The 5,333-nt window shown below is 31.6% G+C and overlaps 1 long non-coding RNA gene across 1 annotated transcript; it reads left to right on the top strand.

Annotated features, from left to right (window-relative positions):
- Positions 1-972: 972 nt before the first annotated feature.
- On the top strand, positions 973-4,517 carry LOC145060590 (uncharacterized). Its single transcript, XR_013686824.1, has 6 exons — positions 973-1,507; positions 1,609-2,102; positions 2,497-2,674; positions 2,951-2,985; positions 3,801-3,922; positions 4,185-4,517. It is a non-coding gene; the product is annotated as an uncharacterized LOC145060590 (long non-coding RNA).
- Positions 4,518-5,333: the final 816 nt, after the last annotated feature.

Below are 5,333 nucleotides of genomic sequence, written 5' to 3'. Positions count from 1 at the left end.
AAGCCATAGTAATTGATAGTGGATCGAATAACATCGTTAGGTTTGGATGAAGGTATAAAAGAAAACGAACCGATACACTTTACATATTGTTTTGGTTAAAAATTAAACCACAAATTAAAACTACGTAGTTTTAAGTATTAGGTTCCTAATCTTATATACCCTTAAAGGTATATTCACTTTTCCATATATATATATATATATATATATATATATATATATATATATATATATATATATCCTTATTTTAATAAATGAATAGTTTTAATCACCATTTGACATGTGTCACTCTAATACAACTCTTCATTAATATTATGCCACATGTCAAAGAGATATATTAGGCAACACTTCAAAATTCAAATTTATTATTTTAAATTATATTTTAAATTTGAAGTTATAATAATTTAAAATTTTGGTATCTTTCATAATTAATGATTTATTTAAAGCAACTGATAAATAATTTTTGAATTTTTACTATGAAAATATAATTTATATTGTAACTGTGGTTTCCACGGGTTATAAACTAGTATATATATATATATATATATATATATATATATATATATAGAGAGAGAGAGAGAGAGAGAGAGAGTTAGGTTCAAATGTTTTCATTATCTATTGTGTGCCTGTATGATTGATTCTGGACCAATCATTTTAGTTATTTTAAGAAAGTAAATAATGCATATTAAATGTTGAAGATGTAATTAATATCTATTATATATTCAACATGTAATATGCATTAATTACTTTCTTAAAATAACTAAAATGATTGGTCCAGAATCAGTCATACATGCACACAATAGATAGTGAAAACAAAATAACCTAACCATATATATATATATATATATATATATATATATATATATATATAAAAGCATGTACTCCTTAGAAACAGTTGCCTTTGGAAGTTTGACGCTTTTGGCTGTCAAGTTTTGCTGTGATTTTCATTTTGTGCCCTCTATTTGCTTTTCTTTTGGAAGGGGGCTTAAATTTGGTCCCTTGAGAGTTGAGACTGACTGGTCAATGGTTGGTTGTGTGTCTTGGACACGTGTTCTGTACGTGTCTTGGCCATAATACTTTCTCTCACCTGCTTCCCACCGCCGCCTGTAGATTGATTTCACCATTCAACTCTATCTTCTCCGTTTATTCCATGTTTTTCTCCAATTTCCGTTCACCGTGACTCATACCATCGAACGCCACCGACTCCTTCCGCCTCCGCCTTGTGCTTCTCAATCGTTTACTCACAACCCGATCGTTTCCCCTCAGATTCATCTTCTATCACTCCGGATTCCTAAAACCTCCAACGATTTCATCGGCTGGCTTCTGACTGGATATACGTATAGTCATCGACTCCGCACCTTAATGGATCTAATTAATCGGTTTGCTTCCATCAAAAGGTCTCAATGTCGCCGATTTCAGAATGATGGAAGACACTTATTTTTCTTACCAATCGGCGATCTTAGCGTCGATCAACTGCACACGCCGGCACAATCTCTCCAAAGTTGAGGAGGTACGTTTTCTTCAATGTTGAAACCCTAAATTTCAGGATTTTCTCTGCTTCCATTTGCTAATTTTCTCTAATATTGCCACCAAATTTATCTTCGTCTTCAGGTTTTCTTCAACTGGGTATTGCTTTTAATCTATAATTTCCCTTTCCAGTCATCTCCTTCTTTCTTTTTCTACCGATTTGGTTCAGTGGGTTACTGCTAAAACGATTCACACACATTTGGAATCGTCAAGCTTCCTTTCACAGTGGGTATTTGTAAGCTTTATCGGATATATTATGAGCAAACTGATTATATACATATATACTCTTATATTATTTCCTAATGTAGCTCATGTTCTTCAATCTTTGTTAATTATTCAGGTTTTTTCATTAAGTTATACTGGAAAAAATCCATCTATGGAAGGATTTACAGGGGTTAATAAAGATGTAATTAGACTTATGTCATTCTTAACATATCTCACTTTTCTTAGCATGAGCAGGGAAACCAAACTATACACGTATCATGTATATTAAAAATCCTTTATTTTCTTTCTAAAAAAATGATATACTATCTTTTCCTCTCTACATCCCGGGAACTCCTTATGCAAATGCAGTTAAGGTATGTACTTCATTGATTTTCTAAATTTTAAGGTTTTTTAAGTTTCATATAAGTTCACGTACTTAACTAACTTTTTAAAGCTTCAAACTTTTACTAGCCCAAGATTTGACATCAAAATCAAACTGAATAACTTTTTTTTTTGTAAGTTTGGGTAGTTTACATTATGATTTTTAAAAATTACTTATTATATAATAGATGTTGCTGAACCATATGAGTGAAATTACATTTCATGGTTGTTTTATTGAGCCCATATCGCCCCATTGGCACTATTTTTGCCTTCACAAATGAGTAAATCACAATCATTTCTTGTATTTTCTTACTATAGTTATAAATGTAATTTCATTATATATGCTTATATTTATCTTTAAATAATTATTTGTGATTTGTAAATCAGGAAAAGGGTACAATAGAAGGGTTGTTGCTGTTTTCAAAATTGAAGAGAAGACTGAAGACAATTCTCAAGCATTGTTGTTTTTAAAATTGGTTGCATCTGTTCTAAGCCTTGAGAATGGTTCATAAAATTTGTGGCCATATCTACAATCAGAAACCATCCCATTCATCGCACTAAAGAGGTACTTTCGTTGTATGACAAAATGATGGGATTCACTTTCACCCAAAATGTATTTACCATTTCTAAGTTAATTTTAATATATTTTTAATTCTTATTTTGATAAAAAAAAAAAAAACTACCAGCAGTTTTATGCATAAATAATAGTTAAACATATTAAACAGAAAAACAATGTGTACATGTGATGTCCATTATTATGCACCGTTGATATTCCATTTGTTAGAAACCACAAACTCTAAAACTGAAACTCTTTAAAATTTCTGCAATTTCTTATGTATAGGGGTAATCAGGGAAAAAATCCTCGAAGGGCTGAAGGTAAACGAAACGTTTTTCCATCTCTTTTCCTTTAATATGGATCTCATGAATCAAAGATAATTATATATGAATTCCAAACTTTGATATGAATTGATTGTGTAAGCATCCATCAAACGAAGTAAGAACACTGGTGAAGCACCTTATGAGGTTAGGGGTCATTTAATAGTTGCTAACTGAGAAAGTGCTGATTGAGAAAGGTCTGTCTGAGTAATAAGTTCTGATTGAGTAAGAAACTATGTTGTTTGATTATACGTCTGAGTGAATGTGCTGACTGATGCAAAATGACCATTTTACCCTGATGCTCTTAATAATAATAATAATAATAATAATAATAATAATAATAATAGTAATAATAATAATAATAATAATAATAGTAAAAGTAATAATAATAATAATAATAATAATGTATACAAAAACTTCCAGCATAATAGACATTAAATATACTATTTTAGAGATTAAAACACAAAAAACCTTTTAGCTTGCTAGTAAACATCATTGTATGTATAGAGGAGACTCGAGTTTAATTCTTGTAACCTCCAATTTCACTTGTTTTTATAGGCTAAAGTCTTGCTTTCTTTCTCAGTCAGCCTCCTGCCAACTCCTTTCTCAATCAGACATTTCTTACTGAGTCAGATGGCCAAAGTTGGATTATCAAACACATTTTGCTGACCGAGTCAGCCAAAAACATCTGACTTGACTCGGTCAGACACATATCAAACGGGGCCTTAGTCTTTTTGAAGATCAACAAATATGGAAATTATATCATCGACTTATAAAATTATTAAACACCATTTTGTTGTTTTCCGTTGTTACAGAAAATGGAAAGAATTGGTGGATGAGTGGGTTCGCTCATCCCACACCGAACTTCAGTATCTTTTTTGGAGGTCATTTGGATTTGGATGATCGTGCAAAAGTTGATGATGATCCTCGTTTTAAGGTATAAATACTTTTTTTTAAATGCTAATGCTTCTAGTTTTCATGTATCTTTCAATGTTAAAATTTGCATTACCTTTTTGTAATAATTTGAGGTTTATCTTGTACGGATGTTGCTCCAAATATTGACCCGTGAAAGATCTTAAAGGACGGTTATCTTGGTTTTTCTTTATATTTTTTCGATTTCCATTAAATTTTCCTGTTTTTGTTGTTCATTAATATGTTAAGGCGCTTTGAGAATGATAAGAATCCGGTTTCTGTTACAGGGGAAATCGATGAGATCTAATTATCGAGAGGTTGCTGATGTTCCATTTTTACTCCTAATATATCTATTTAACGTTTAGCCGACAGTTTCAAACGGGTAATGTTGGATTTCAGTTCAACTTGACAATGCCTTTTAAAAGGCATTCTACTGTGCCAATGTCGCGAGTGACCTTTATCTAGTCGATGTAATTTTCTTGATGTTTTCTTTGGGTTGTCTAGCTAGCCTCTTGCTTGATTTAATAAGATTTGGCATTCTAAGAAAACATCATTTTGCTTCAATTGGGGCTCTACCCCAAACCCTCATACCATGAAGATGCGAGACCTTTTTCGTTAATCATGAAATAAAAAAAAAAATCACGACTCAAATAAGCTCTTATAGCATGAAGATTGAGAGCCAAAGACAGACTCGAGTTTTATTTTTAATGAAAAGTATGATTACTATGAAATGAAAATGAAACTATAGAAAGAAAACAATTAGGATAAACCTAACAAATAAAAAGTTGCATAACGTAGTATACCTTTTCTACAAAATATTTCATCTTTTAAAAGTTTTAAGAGCACTTTACTTTTATAAAGAGCCCAATTCATGTGTCTTTTCAGTCTACATATGTTTAAGTGACATAAAAAGACGGTTGGTCATGTCAACAACACGATAAAACTAAACTTAGCATTGTCATAATTTCATGATTTCCTTTAGTTTATTCATAATGCATCAAAATCACCCAAGGTCATGGGAATGCTAACATTATTGTGATTTGTGAGTGTTGACACCGAACCACCATGAATCATATGCATGCGACATCAAGATTTTATTTTGGAGTGTGTTGGCAGTGTTGCATATCCATGTGTTATCCGCTTTCTGAAATCTTTATTCAGCTTTAGTTATATTGGCGTATTACTAAAGTTTAACTTTAAAAAGAAAATATAAAATAGTGAAAAAAAAGTAGGGTCTAAACTCTAAAGTAGGGATGTTATTTGGGTCGGAACCAGACTGAACCGATCCGAATCGGAATAACCCGATAACCGAATAAGGGAACCGCAAACCGGACCCATTAACCAATACAAGTTGGGTTCATGTATTAATCGGTTCGGTTCAGTTATTACCCAAATAACCTGAATATCATGTATAAGATGTTTAAGGACCTAATATA

Source organism: Lactuca serriola, chromosome 6 (genome assembly GCF_051521515.1).
Source record: "Lactuca serriola cultivar US96UC23 chromosome 6, Lser_US96UC23_V15, whole genome shotgun sequence".
NCBI classification, from domain to species: Eukaryota; Viridiplantae; Streptophyta; class Magnoliopsida; order Asterales; family Asteraceae; genus Lactuca; species Lactuca serriola.
This window is presented reverse-complemented; position numbering and strand designations above follow the sequence as displayed.